This window comes from Balaenoptera acutorostrata, chromosome 3 (genome assembly GCF_949987535.1).
Source record: "Balaenoptera acutorostrata chromosome 3, mBalAcu1.1, whole genome shotgun sequence".
Taxonomy (NCBI): Eukaryota; Metazoa; Chordata; class Mammalia; order Artiodactyla; family Balaenopteridae; genus Balaenoptera; species Balaenoptera acutorostrata.
Genome location: NC_080066.1, coordinates 114,398,685 through 114,414,750, shown reverse-complemented (window position 1 = coordinate 114,414,750; position 16,066 = coordinate 114,398,685). Strand labels below are relative to the sequence as shown.

General features: G+C 39.3%; 1 protein-coding gene across 8 annotated transcripts in view; it reads right to left on the bottom strand.

Annotated features, from left to right (window-relative positions):
- AKAP6 (A-kinase anchoring protein 6) overlaps positions 1 to 16,066 on the bottom strand; it is a 583,878-nt gene that overhangs the window by 465,539 nt on the left and 102,273 nt on the right. For all 8 annotated transcript variants that reach the window (XM_057542788.1, XM_007180694.3, XM_007180696.3 and 5 more), the window contains one exon: positions 15,127 to 15,338. The gene's annotated coding sequence lies outside the window, so the exon portion shown is untranslated. The remainder of the gene's footprint in view (positions 1 to 15,126; positions 15,339 to 16,066) is intronic.

The window sequence follows — 16,066 nt, the reverse complement described above, 5'->3', positions numbered from 1 at the left end:
TGGTACATATATACAATGGAATATCACTCAGCCATAAAAAGGAACGAAATTGGATCATTTGTAGAGATGTGGATGCATCTAGAGACTGTCATACAGAGTGAAGTGAAGCAGAAATCGAGACATGGAAGTAGAGAACAAACATATGGACACCAAGGGGGGAAAGTGGCGGGTGGTGGTGGTGGTGGTGGGATGAACTGGGAGATTGGGATTGACATGTATACACCGATGTGTATAAAATGGATGACTAATAAGAAAAAAATAAAATAAAAAAAAAACTGGCTCCTGTCCACTGGAATTAATTCAAAAGACAAATGAGAATCACGCCTACAAAAAAGAAATACATTCTGGTGCTGAAGTCAACAGTGTGTAATCCTCTTGAGTCGGGATGTAGTAACTTTATGTATCAACTTTTGGAACTCTCTGATCAGACAAATTTTTATTTCAAAGTGAAAAAAAAACCCCACACTTTTTCCATCTAGGATAACACATTTCTTATTTGTTAGGGGCCCCATCCAGTGCTCACACTGTGCATTTTCTCCCCCTCTTCACCACAGCACACCAGCCACACTGGATACCTGAGGTTGTCCTGGACACAGGCTTTCACAGAGCTGGAAAAGGTTCAGAGCACAGCTAGAAAGGTCATGGGGATGGAAGGGCCTTCCATGAAAGAAAGTCTAAAAATATCAGGTCGATAGTTTAGAATAGGCGAAGCCAGGAGGTGGGGAAACATGACCTAAGTCTATTAGACAATAAAAAATTATTTGGGGTGACCCTAAGCTCATTTTCACCAAATCCCAGAGAGTTAGAAACTCTACAGGACTTGGTGACTCAGCAGGACTTGGTGACTCAGCAGAACTTGGGTGAGGGGAGAGGTGAAACAGAAGGCTAAGGATGACACCCAGTCTCTGCCCTGAGGGATGGGATTGAAGACAAGGCTTTACTCCAGACAGGGAGTTCAGAAAGAGGAACAAGTTTGGAATGCGGAAGAGAAGGAGATTTTAGATGTGCAGAGTGAAGGTACTCAAGGAAGATTTGGGAGAACACAAAGAGAAGGCAGGAGAAATATAAGTCTGAATCTCAGGGAAAATAATCAGAGGGTAAAAATCTGAATTCATGAGTCATCAGCACATGGCTACAGAGAAGCCATCGACAAGCACAGGATCATTCAGAGGAAAGGAGGAGAGTTAAAGATTGTCCCTTCTGGTCTGGGACCAGACTCACGGTCTCATGGGAGTTGTTTTAGGCTAAATAAAACATTAAACTCGCTTACCTAGTAGGCATTAAAACATATGTAATACTAGTGAACATTTAACCTCTGTGACTTTTTTTGGCTCAAAGAATTTTACAAATAAAACTTTAAAGCTATTTGTTATAAATAAATACAATTTTACAGTCCATAGTTTTCATAAGAGAACGTTGTTACTGTTACTCTCAAAAAACAAAATATAAAAAGGAAAACATTTGAAGTAAATTTGCAGATGCCAGATGAATTATGGCATTATTGCTCCAGAAATAGTTATTTGAGGATGACATGAAAGACAACCTTCCCATTCTCCCCTAAAATGTCCCTTGCGAATCTTGTTAAACGTCTACATGGCCCTAGAAGATAGGACTCTTCTTCCCAGGAATCTGCTCCTTCTTGTAACCATTTCTCATCTAATCTATTTAGGTCAATTTGTTTGTTTTTCTAGCTAAACATTTAGAGATTTATCATTGAGGGAGTACACGATGGTTACTAGTAACAACATCATGACCATTACTGAGTTTGAAGCACGTATCAGGCACCATTCTAGGAGCCATGAGCATTCTGCTCAGCAAGCCCATGAGGCAGGCATCAGCATTTCCATTTTACAAATGAAATGGAAGCTCAGCAAAGTTGAGCAACTTGCCCAAGGCACATTGTTGGTAGCAGAAAAGCAGAATTCAATCCCGGATCTGTCTTTCATTAAAGCCCCTGTGTGCTCTTTGCGCTACTTCCCTAACTCATTTAGGGACTGACTTCATCACTGCATTATAAAAATAGTAAACATATTGTTATGATAATTAACAAATTATTAGGTTGAACCACATGAAACTGCAAATAGTTGGCCATTTTTGACATACAAAAATGGGAATTCCATATAGCTTGATCTTATACAAGCACACACACAGGTATTTGGGGGGAAAGTCTGGAGCAGCAATGTGAGTTTCTAAAGAAATGCCACACCCAATAGAAAGGGTAGAGGAGCACCAAATATTTCACTCAACTCATTAACAGAAAATGCATGTTATGGCTAAAAGGGAGAAAGAATAAATAGAAAATATTTGAATTTACAAGATAAGGGAACTGTTTAAAAGTTTGTTGTGAGGGGAGTAAGAAGAGAGGGAATTGGAGGAAGGTGGTCAAAAGGTACAAACGTCCGGTTATTAGACAAAGAAGTACCAGGGATGTGATGTACAACATGACGACTACAGCCAACAATGCTGTATGATATATAGGAAAGTTAAGAGAGTAAACCCTAGGAGTTCTCATCACAAGGAGGAAATTTTTTTCCTTTCTTCTTTTTTTATTGTATCTATATGAGAAGACGGATGTTAGCTGAATCTACTGTAGTGATTATTTCACAATATATACAAATCAAACCATCATGTTCTATGTCTTAAACTAATACAGAGATGTATGTCAATTATTTCTCAATAAAACTGGAAAAAAAATTTTAAGTTTGTTGTGAAAGACAGTAATTTGTTAGTTTAAGTGAAACCTTATGTATCGACTATAGGTTAACCACCAAGAGTACTGTGAAACACAAGCTAATAAAACACACAAGTGTGAAATTTAAATGGTGTATAAACTAAAATATGTTTTCAACTATATGAGGGCATTAAGCAAATTTAAAATATTCTAATGTAATATCATTTTGGAAAAATGACAAAGCTGAACAACTGAAAGATAGGGAGAACCCTTTAAGTGAGGCATAAAATATTAGAGATAAAAGGAAACAGAAATCAGTTATTTTAACCCTTTTGTTTTACTGTGGAGGAAACTACAGTTCAGGAAGATTATATTAGCAGGAATTAAAACTCAGGTTCCTGACTTCCAGTCCAGGGCTCTTTGAAATAGATCAAAATAGCATGCTATTTGAACACAATAATGTCCTTGTGTACTGCAACTGGCCATGGCATGTATTGCAGATGTAAGGAAACTTTCATAAGGCACAATTTTTATCCTGTAGCATGATGAGGTTGCTAAAAGTAAATATATTAAATATGTTTCATAACCATAAAATAAAAACACTATATAGGACTTCCCTGGTGGCGCAGTAGTTAAGAATCCGCCTGCCAATGCAGGGGACACGGGTTCAAGCCCTGGTCCGGAAAGATCCCACATGCCACGGAGCAACTAAGCACGTGCACCACAACTACTGAGCCTGCGCTCTAGAGCCCGCAAGCCACAACTACAGAGCCCATGTGCCACAACTACTGAAGCCCGCACACCTAGAGCCCGTGCTCCACAACAGGAGAAGCCACCGCAATGAGAAGCCTGTGCACCACAACGAAGAGTAGCCCCCACTCGCCGCAACTAGAGAAAGCCCGTGTGCGGCAACAAAGACCCAACGCAGCCAAAAATAAATAAAATTTTAAAAAATAAAATTAATAAAAACACTGTGAACTATAAATTTAACAGCATTACATTTTCTTATTCAGCCCATTATTATTATGGTATAACAAGAACACTGCCTTCTCTCAAGATGTTTTTCTAATTGCTTTTGGATGTTGTTTTGCCTTTTAAAAGAGGAAGGCATTCTAAAAATAGGATGCTGTCAAAATGGTTTGAATTTCAAGAAAAAAATCTCACACCTGTTGGCTGAGAAATAGTTCAAAAGCATGACATTTAGAATATGTCTTTGGTACAAAATTCAGCTATAGATATCCACTGTTAAAAGATAGTTTGCTTCTAATTCAAAATATATAGCAGAAATCGGCTGTCTTAATTATTTCCTTCATTTATGAAGTGGTATGTTCTTCTGGCCAAGCAAGTGTATTGTTATGTGCCTATGCTTTGCTTTATTTCTCATTAGAGCATTTTTATAGAAATAGGAAAGAGTTGACTGCCCTGGCTTATCATTCTCCCTATCTGGTGCTTTCCTTGAAGATTCCTTTGAATCCCACCAATCCATCAATCAATCTGAGATTTACAGCTCAGAATTCATGATTTCAAGGAGAATAAATAAGTGATACTGAAGGAGCCTCAAATTCACTAAAGAGATAGAAAGAGACAACCACTAGTAGAAGAATCAATGTATCTTTCAAATGACCAAGGAAACTCCAGCTCCCTCTTAGAAACCCCATGGAGAGGAGAAGCCCATCAGAGCTGCCTGGTCAATATCCCTGCTTTCAATGGAAGAATTTAGAATACTGGATGGTGTATGATGGCTTAACCATCAGCCAGAAGGGCTTCTTGACATGCTATCTGGAATAGCAAGAATCACTCAAAGGTGTTCAGAACCTTGAAAAGCATCACTGAAAAAGAGAATTCATTTTCTACATACTGAACACAGTCAAGTTGCCTCTCTCAAAGGGTTATGTGGATTCATTCATTTGTGCAGCAAGAACTGACTGAGCACCACCACATGCCAGGCACTATTCTAGGAGCTAAGGAAACATCAATGAACAAAATAGACAAAAATCTCTGCCCTCGTGCAACTTGCTTTGTACTAAGGGGAGACAAACAATATAGTAAAATGTGTAGTTTGCAGATGGTGATAAATGCCATGGAGAAAAATTAAGCAGGAAAAAGAAATTATGTGAGATAATATATGTGCCTTTAAAATATATTATAGCATTTAAAATATATTAAAGGGGTTTTCTTTCCATTAATAAAAGCTCTGAAAAGTATTTCATTGGTTTCAGGGTTGAAGTTGAGAAATTAAATTTCTTCTTGGGGGAGTAATAATCTTACCCCACTACTTGTGAATAGCAAAATAATAATAACTTTTATTTATCAAATGCCTGCTCTGTGTTAGTAACTTTACATAAAAATACTTACTTCATGTCATTCTGTAAAATGGATATTCTCCTCATTTTACATATGGGGAAAATGACACTCTAAGAAACTCAAAATCACAGATCTTATCATCTTATGTTAGAGCTGATTCAAATGTAAATATGCCCGGCTCCAAAACCCACCCTGCCAGGCTCTGTTCTTGTTTACTGTTTAGGTTTAGGGTGTCAGGAGATGAAATGAGTCAAAAGGGAAGCAAGCTATTGCTTCCTTCTTGGGACCACCCACCCCTGCCCAACTCCCCCACCACTAATCTCCTGCACACAGAATATCAGTCTACATACATATGTGTAAATTATTGGATTTTAGGATTCCAAAATCCAGAATAGAAATCTCTCATTTGGTACAAGCCATTGCAAAAATTCACTTTAAATTTGGTAATGTGGCCTTTCCACCACCATTTGAGATTCTAGAGTATCTCTGAAAAGGAGCATTTTGTTTTCCCCTCAAACTGGTTGACAGCACTCATTTTACTACTTCGTGTTTGGGTATTAAGCATAAGTAGTAATTACAAAAGGATGGAGTTAAGATTTAGCATCTAAGCACCAGAAAAAAACATCATGCCAGAGACCATGATTTTTGTTATTTTCTTAAAGAAAATATTTTTTAAAATTAAAACAAAATATATGGGTTTATTCACCTTCACAACAAATAAACCTAATAATACTAACCAGAGCAAGGACCAAAAGGAAAAACCCTCTTAAGTAAAAAATAACATGGTGAAACATGTCTCTTCTTAAGCTGGTTACGCTACTTTTTTCTTGGTCCTCTGCCTCTTAGCGTATTCATTTTCAGTTTAGTCAAAATTCAAATGCTTAAAAATCATGTTATCAATCATTTAATACTAAATTAGTGAAAACTGTAATATTTTAATTCACCAATCTGATTCTTTATTAGTTCTCTGAGCAATCATGCCTGTTTTGTGGTTGTTTTTATTTTTTACCATTATTTTCAGGTCTGTCCTTTCTTTTCAAGCAGCTGCTCTTCTGAGACAGATATTCTCAGTGTTCTATAAGCTGCGTGCCACTCCTAAGCAAGGCTGAAGAAATGTGTTTCTCTCTGGAGCCTTGCTGTGATGCCTACCTTCTCACCATCCCCTCCCCCCATTTTTATTTATTTTTAATTGAAAATGCAATGTGGTAATAACACTGAAGGACAAAAATTTTTAACTACATTTGTACACCTGTTTTAATTTTGCATGTAGTCTTCTACCACATAAGGCCCTGCTATTTTGGTAATTTCTAGTTGATGCCCCACATAGATTGCCTGGAAGAGTGACTAATATGCGTTTTAGACTCATTCTCTTTTAATTCACAGCAAAACAGAAAACAGGTTAAATACAGTGCAATATTTGAATTAAATATTTAAAGCTAAATGTAAGCAGATTACTTCACAAGGGGAGCTGAAGTGTCATTTGGTTTTAGATGGGCTATTTTTATGCTAATATAATGGGAATAAAGAGTAGCAGGGAAGATGGGGGCCTGGGGGGCTGCTGGTGGGGAGGATTTTGGTGGATTCACAGCTATCCCAGAAGGTTACAGTGATTGGAGACTGATGGGGTAGAAACAAAGGATGAGCATTAAGAACTGAAAAAGCTGAGAGTGGGTGGGAAACAAAGATTCTGAGTGGGCCAGAAAAAGTAATGAGTTATTTAAGAAAAAACATTTAAATCAAGGAATTGAATGAAAAGAATAGAAGATGAGATGGCAGCCCCAGATATACCTGGAGCCCCATCTCAGAGTACCTCTAAAGCAAGGGAAGAACTAATCAGAATTGTCTATAAGCAGAGCCCAGACAACACAGTGTTAAATCTGTGACAAGCTCTCCAAGTAATATACACGTTTTTGCCTTTGGTTGCCCTAATTTGTAAAGTGTTCCTTCAGCACATGGTCTTGCACATGGTAGACATTTGACACATCTGTTGATTGTTGACTGCTGGTGAAATTATCTGAAACAGCTGGCTTTACAGCTTGTACAGTGGTGGACATGGTGGGCATTAGGATTGTTACAGGGCACAGAGTAAAGCTGTGAGTCCTTGGGGCTTAATCCTTAGAGAAGACTCCATCTCTAAGATGTGACAAAAGCCCCTTACGGATTTGTCAGGTCCTTGTTTACTGTCACACGGCCAAAAAAAAAAAAAAAAAAAAAAAAATTAACCTTTTTCCAGTGCAGCAAATACCATCATTCATGTTAATTCTCTAACATTTCTCTGCACATCTGTAGATTAATACAGTATCTTTTCACTGTGACATGATGGGTGAGAATGCTTCACCTACTATAAGGTCCAGGAGTCTGTCACCAGCATCTCATTATTATAAATAGTAATGGCAGATCTGGACTTACGAACATTAACATTAGCATGGCTGGAACTCCCTTGCTGGAGAAGGGTTCATTATAAATATTGACTGTAATTCCCTTTTTAACTAAAAAAAAAAAAGTGAACTCTTCCTACAGTAATATAATCTCAAATTATAGGTCCCTAGCCTCCTGGAAAGAAAGAATAGAGAGAAAAAAATAGCGCTAAAAAAATACCCAGCCAGCATAAAAATATTGTGTAATTTAAATAAAGTTAAACAAAGCAGGGGATAAAAGTAATCAAGTAGTAAACAAAGGGCGGGAAAATTAATACAAACAATGAACCAACAGGATGGTTAATTAGCTTGCTTTGCAAAGAACATTTGATTTCTCCCCTGAAAGCAGTGGTGGTGACAAATAAGCCTGACCTATCAAATACCTTCAGGTACAATGTAATATGCCCCCCCCATTGCCTATAAAAGAAATCCCACTGAACTACTGTGCATGGTGGTGATTTACCATGGATGCTTCTAAATTACTATGCATGGCATCTTTTCTCTGGGTTGTTTGACAATGGTCCTTCTGTTTTTTTTTAAGCTCTACAATTGCCATGTGAATTATTCCGGAATAGAAGTCTCAAACTCAAATACCCACAGGGTTCAAGCAGCAGCAGTGGGGGTAAATGGATGGGAGTAGCGGGGAGACCGTGATGAACTGGAGAATACTGCTCCATCTAAGGCAGTCACCTCTTGCCAAGTGAGCCACATCATCTAATTCTTAAAGAGAAGCTTAAAACTCAGATTTGTGTGTCAATTTTTTATATCAAAAGGGCCATACAGAACTGGCTAGGTAACTTGCAGGGTCCAGTGTAAAATGAAAATGAAGAACCCCTCGCTCAAAAATTACTAAGAATTGCAAGCTGGCAATAGTAGAGCATTAAACCAAGTGTGGACCCCTCTCAGCGCAGGGCCCTATGCTGCAACATAGGTTGCCAGCCCATGAAGCCTGCCCTGCAGCTATACAAAACAAGCTCAGGAATCACCCAGTTTGAGACCCTGCTCTAAAGGTTCTACATTCTCTTCCCACTTCCCCTTGTGACTCAAAGCAAACAAATGCAAGAAGGCTGGAAGAGTTTGGAGCATGCCCTACAGCAACCTAAGTGTCCATCATCGGATGAATGGATAAAGAAGATGTGGCACATATATACAATGGAATATTACTCAGCCATAAAAAGAAATGAAATGGAGGTATTTGTAGTGAGGTGGATGGACCTAGAGTCTGTCATACAGAGTGAAGTAAGTCAGAAAGAGAAAAACAAATACAGTATGCTAACACATATATATGGAATCTAAGGGAAAAAAAAAAGGTCATGAAGAACCTAGTGGCAAGATGGGAATAAAGACACAGACCTACTAGAGAATGGACTTGAGGATACGGGGAGGGGGAGGGGTGAGATGTGACAGGGTGAGAGAGTGGCATGGACATATATACACTACCAAATGTAATATAGATAGCTAGTGGGAAGCAGCCGCATAGCACAGGAAGATCAGCTCGGTGCTCTGTGACCACCTAGAGGGGTGGGATAGGGAGGGTGGGAGGGAGGGAGATGCAAGAGGGAAGAGATATGGGAACATATGTATATGTATAACTGATTTACTTTGTTATAAAGCAGAAACTAACACACCATTGTAAAGCAATTATACTCCAATAAAGATGTTTAAAAAAAAAAGAACAGAGAAAAACATGGCTGGTGGCTTACAAGGGAAAAAGTCTCTCCTTTGTCTTCACCAAGTCTTAAAACCAACTGGGGGATTCAGCTGTTGATAGGTATGTGCTTGTGGAAACGAAATCTTCAGCCCTATTAATTCAAAATACCTAAAAGTCTGTTGCTATAGCCAAAGTCCTATAAAAAGTGATACTCCCCTGAAAAGCTTTCCCATTCATGGCCCATCTATTGAGTTGGGTATGTGCAATTGCCATCAAAGAGGAACAGTCACTCCACAAGTGACTGTCACAAGTCAGACATCCTTCACACACGCGTGTGAAGGATGAAAAATTTCATGAAAATACAGTCATAGTTTTGAGGGGCTTCCCTGGTTGTCCAGTGGTAAAGAATCCATCTTCCAATGCAGGAGACGCAGGTTTGATCCCTGGTCAGGGAACTAAAATCCCACATGCTGCAGGGCAACTAAGCCCGCGTGCCACAACTATTGAGCTCACGCACCTCAATGAGAGAGTCCGCATGCCGCAAACTACAGAGCCCACGTGCCCTGGAGCCCACGCGCCACAACTACAGAGAGAAAACCCGCACACCACAACTAGAGAGAAGCCCGCGCGCCGCCACAACTAGAGAGAAACCCGAGCAGACCGCGTGCTGTAACAAAAAGATCCCGCACGCCTCAACAAAGATCCCGAGTGCCGCAACTAAGACCCAAGGCAGCCAAAAAACAAAAACAAATAAGGAAAATAAATAAATAACATATTTTTAAAAATATAATCATAGTTTTGGTTTTTTTTCATGTTTACTTATTTATTTAAGTTTTTGGCTATGTCGGGTCTTCACTGTGGCACATGGGCTTCTCTCTAGTTGTGGTGCGTGGGCTCCGTAGTTGTGGCGCGTGGGCTCCAGAGCACGTGGGCTCTGTAGTTGCAGATCATGGGCTTAGTTGCCCCACTACATGTGGGATCTTAGTTCCCCGACCAGAGATCGAACCCATGTCCCCTGCATTGTAAGACAGACTCTACCACTGGACCACCAGGGAAGTCCCACAATCATAGTTTTGAATACATTAGTTAATATGATTGTTTAGACAAATGCTTCCCATTTAAAGTGATGTTTGTAAGGCATACTAGGGTGAATAAACAGGCTGCTTGTAGCTGGAGGTGACTGGCACATACCTCCACCAGCATGCTGGCTGGAATGTTCCATTTAGAGGGCTTACTGGACAGTTTTTAAAGATTAAAGATATCTTTCATAAAAATGAAAAAAAACTCCTTAAACTGATCTGTCATATACATTTCATATTTCCATACGTCAGGTTTATGTCAATTGAGATAGACATGTGCTTTTTGTTTAATTACAATTATACTTTTCAGAATAGCTTAATACCAACAAAATGCTAATCACCAAACTGGCTTTGTTCACACCCAGCAAGATTCTAATCCAAACTCAAGAAGAAAAAAATCAAAGCTACTTGGCTCCACCAAAGCCAAAGTGATGGAGATGCTCTATGGAAATCAAGCAAAAATCACAGGGCTTAAGCCTGTCAAGGTAGAAAAATGAAAACAACTCCAGGATCTTTAAAAAGTTTGGATTGAACTATTCTGCTAGTTCACACCGCTCCCCTTTTTTTTTTTCATTTTCATTTAACATTGCATTTCCTCTTTTCTAGTCTGATGTGCCCACAGTTTATTTTTCTTTGCTGACTGGAACAAAATAATTTTTATTTTTTAATTTGTATTGAAACTTTGATATAAAAAAATTCTAGATGCTCAACCTCTTTCCCGCACCTACTTCTTGCTTACAGTGAACCTCTTTTCAATGAATATCTAATGAAGGTAGCTGTTAAATAAAAATGAATGTTATATAAAAAAGTAAGAAAAAAACCAAACCTATTATTCAATGCAGCGATTTTACCTCCACATGTAGACCATATATGCATATGTGCAGAGATAATGGGTGTATCTCTGGAATAGAAGTAAATAGAAATAGTACTACAGTATCAAAGAGAATAAATTATTCCACTGTAAATTTATCTGTTTATTTTTATCTCAGCACCTCCACCCCTGCTGCTAGAATGCAGTTGGGTAAGAGATCTGCATCTGTCTGGTTCCACTGCTATGTGCCTGGCACATAGTAGATACTCAATAAATAGGTGTTAAATTCAATTGAATACATAGGATCAAAACAAGTTATCATTCCCTGATTCTAGGATTGGAAATAGAAGGAAATCTGAGACATGTAGCAGGACTACCAACTTCCCTAAATTCCACTGGCTTTTTTATTCCCTAAATAGAACCTAACTCCTGTGGTCACTGCACCCAGCAACTCCGTTGCTTTCTGGTCAGCCTCTAATTCCTGTAGCTCATGCAGACACGAGCTTGGGCCTCCTTGAAACTGGCTGGGACAAAGATTAACTTCTTCCCAGAACCTAGTAACGGCTAATGAGCTCTGTGGAATAATATTTCTAAGTATTCATCATACCGGAATCAATATCAATGTGCTGTCAGTGTGTGCATTAGCCCCACAGGCAAACAAAGAACAGCCCTTACGGCCCAGTAATGACACTGGGCGTGGATAGCTGGGGATGGGCAAGATGATGCAGAGATGACTGTAGCAGCTCTCCTCAAACACAAGGCTTCCAGGATGTTGCACAAGACGGTCATTCTTGTACTTTGTCAGAGGTAGGCAGCATTTAGATTCAGCCACTAATAATACTCAGCAAAATAACTCTCTTTTATCTTCCTAACCCACGAGATGGATTACAGCTTCCTGACTGTAAGAGAAGTCCACTCTTCTATTCCTTGCTGGTGTTGGCAAGGAATTCAAATGTCTTAAAGTTAGCAGAGCACTACATATGTAGCTGGTAAGACAGGTACAACAAACTTGAATCATTACTGACTCAGGTAAGACCTGCTTTTATTACAACTCCAACATGCCCACACTCATTTGTGTAGCATTTCCCATACTCAGATCCTGCTAGAAAGATATGTCAAGCAAGGGTACTGGCAAAAGGTCTGAGCATCAAGTCTGCATTACTTTAATCTCTGGGATCAGAGTAGGATCTGACCAAGATTCATGCTCATCCCTGTAGTAAAACGGATCTTAGTGCTGTAAATGAGATTTCATTCTACGTGTGAAATCTGATTTTCCAATTACAATGAGAAGGGTGGGGTGAGTTCGATAGAGTAAAGATGACTGCTCTGACGGTATACACAGTTAAGATGCTATAAAACTAAGATGACTGTGGGTAAGCAGGTGGGCATCACAGTCAAATCACATTGATTTGGGATCCTGGTCCAATAACTTATTAACTATATGACCTTAGCGAAATTTGGTAACCTGGCTAAGACTTAGTTTCTGTAAAATGTAAATAATAATAACTTAATCCTATAAAATGAGATTGTTACTCTCTATCTCATAATGTCATTATACGGGCTGAATAAGTTACATACAATGTTTAGTCCAGTGCCAATACATAATAAGAATTGAATAAATAAGAGCTGTGGTTGTTACTATGATTTTTCTTTTTATCACCCCACCATGGCCTAGTTATCTACAAAGAATTAACTTCTTTGTACCTTTGTAATTCAGTGAAGAAAGCCATAACCAAAAGCATAGAGGAAGTTAGTTTCTTGTCAGGCTTCCATGGTCTAAACTTGGCCACACAATAAATATGATCTTAATGATCTTTCACTAATCACTGTGAAACAAAATTCTCTAAATTCTAGAAAGTTTCAGTGAAACACCACAAAATGCAGCCATAGAGCAATCTCTCCCATCCCCCATACACACGCACACCCCATCCACCCCTTGGGGATATATTAAACTAAGACAACTGAAATAGCCTTAGCCAGTAATTAAGACACACAGCTAATCAGAGAGCAGCACAGGCTGTGGCCCTCTGCAAAGAAACCGAGCACCCAGGATGACAGCTCCCGTTACTAGGGCTTTGTTCTCCTAGAGCAAAAAGAGCACAAAAGCATAAAGTTGGGGAACTGCAAAAGCATTTTGAACATTTGCAGAGGCAAGGAGAGATCACAGGCTCCTCTAAACTAGAAGGAGATTCTACCAGATAACTGCGTCAGCCCACACCCTCCAGCGCCTTCCCCACCCTCAAAGCATGACTCCACTTTTCCTATCATTGCCTTTAAGGAATCTGGCTTCTGCGACTTCCAGTAATGGTACAAATCACCCATGATGAAGCAGCTGAGAACACTGTTAGACAAAAGAAACAAAAATTAAGCAAATAGGAAACTCCTTAAAATGCTGCCTTTGGTTATTTTTATTCCTAGCAATTTATGTTACCAAAGCAAGTCTTTCTTCATTGCTTTTCCTTGGAAGCAATACTTTAAATGAATTCCAACGGCCACTGAGTGATTTTCTCCAGACCCTTAATCCAGCCACTAGATGCACTTTCCCCTCCCCCATCACCATCTAGCACTCCTCCCTGTCACCTTAGAGCTTCTGACTTAGCCGTATTCACACCCAGAAGTCCCAGCAGAGCTTTCTGTTCACATTTTACGACATACAAAAAGCAGGCAATGAACAACCCATGCTCCTAAGTGCCTGCGATAAAGCCAGGCTGAGCTGACCTCTCCCATCCCAAACAGCTGCATGTCAGGCACATAAACTTAAAGGACCAAGAGCAGCATGTGTGTGATGTGTATAAACAAACTAATTAAATCCAAGGTCTTTCATCCCAGCTAGTGCCTAATGGGACCAATAGGCTAGACTCTGTGCAAAAAAACCCACAAAAAAACAAAAAAAAACAAATCACTCCAAGCTAGCAAGAGGTACTGCTTTTGCTGCTTCCTGTGATGCATCTCTTTTAGGCTCAATAAACAGCCTCAAAGAAGAGGAACTCAAGGGTCGCCATTCATTCCTGTACGACTTTTCAAATAAAAACTATCAGCTTGGCAGCACTGAGCCAAAGACCACTCCCTGATCCCAAGTGGACACACTGATCAATTGGACTGACATGCGCCTCCTCCTTTCCCTCCCTTAGTAGCAATCAGCTGCACCTGGGAAATCCATTGCCCAAAACAAAAGGCAACTCACTGCTCCTTATCTGATAATGACAGGTCATATTTTTTAGAAAAAAAATTAATAATAATGAAGAGGCCTAAAGACAGAGCTAGGAGTTGAAATAAGCACCATACGTGTTTACATAGAGTTTCAGAACTGAGTTGAGGTTATGACTGAGCCCAGAGATCTGTATTTGCCACAGTCACTGAGGACTCTGCTATTTATTCATCTTATCAGATTCTGCTTAAAGTTAAGCAAGAGGTAGCAACACCACTGCCACTTGCAGAGGCTCTCCATAGGGTTACCCTTCACTGCAACTGCCGCAGAGAGGAGACTTGTTACAAGTCAGCCTGCAGATAACTCCAGCTATTTTGAGGACTAGCTAGAGATGAGAAAAATATTGTGGCAGTCTTTCAACTAACTATGAAGGACACGGGTCGAAGGACTACCATATAAATCAATAAGCTCAAGTAATTTCATTTTGTTTGGGTCTCTATGTTTTTAAAAAATTCTGTCTTGAACATTCAAGAGATCCCCTTTCACATCAGGGTTATGTCAAATGCTTATTCAGCATTCGTTCCTTGCCATGAAGAAACTGAAACCCAACCAAGGTAAATACTGAATTTCATATTGTAAATCACTTAATATTTCATAAATCACAAGAGCAAATAGGGGACGAATGAGCTCTCCCCATAAAAAAGAAATAGATATCTTTACAATCTTTAAATACTGTGAACTGCTCAATTTAGAGCCTATTTGGGGTTTTGCAATAGAAAAATATCTTATGTTTATGAAAAATTCCATGAGAACACTAAAAATAACAGGCAGAGATAGAACAAGAATAATTCCACATATTTTGATTCCTCTATGACTCTTATAGGCCTTTGTCTTAACCCAGCAGCCTGAAAACAGATTTAGGTAAAACAGCCCTTCTTTCCCTAGTCCATTTTAAGCAGACAACATCCTCCCATCACCGCCTTAGCAGACACCGACTAAGCAAGAAAACAGCCATAAAATAAAGGCCCAGACATTTAACACTCACCATCTCCTGCTCCCACCGCCTTCTTTTGATGTTTACAGCACATCTGTAGGATGCAATACTAGAAGATGCCTTGTTTGACCTGCTGCATGATGCTGTGACATCAGTTCAGATGATGCAGCTCATTATGGGAAAGACTGCTGTTGCTATGGCAACTGGGATGTGCTAGGAATCCTTGCTGCATTTCCAGTGGAGCCTGAGACAATACGGAAGCCCTGTAAGAAACAGACAATATGCAAAATTTAGATCAAAGGAAGAGGATCCCTCATTGGGCTAAAATCCATAGGTTTAAAAGGGATTTCCCTGAAGTCATTTTGGAAAAAATAAAAATTACCTCCTACTTTGTTGTTACACACTTAGAAAAAGGGGAGGGGGGAATGAGATTTAGTGCTAAAACAAATAAAAACTCAAATGGACAATGCTTCTCTGTTAGGCAATTTGATTACTTTTTCCTCTCTGGACAGCATTTCAATTACTTTTTTTTTTAAGTTATTAAGAAGAATTTTTCTCATTTGTCAAAGACCAAAAGAACAAAGCAAGGAACAGAAAAAAAAAACTAAAAATGGAATATAAACAGCTGAGAAAGTGACTCTAATTCTAAAGAAAATAGGCTTTAATTCTCAGAATATGGACAAACTCCTACCAACAAAGTCTGTCCTAATCATTTCCACTGATGGACACCAACCCAGACACATGACATGTGACACAGAACCTTCTCATTCAGACTAGCCCCAGCTCTCACTTGAGCATTGGATAGGCACATTGGATAGGAAGGAGGTTTAGAATCTAGGGGGCACACGACATCACCTTCAACTTCTCGGGCCCCTTCCCTTGACATGCAGAGAACCCCTACCACTCAGAGCCAAAATGCAAGAGTCTTTTTCTGGGACCAAACCTGGTAGTTGGAACAAATGGCAGACCTGCTAGAAACTTCCTAAATCAT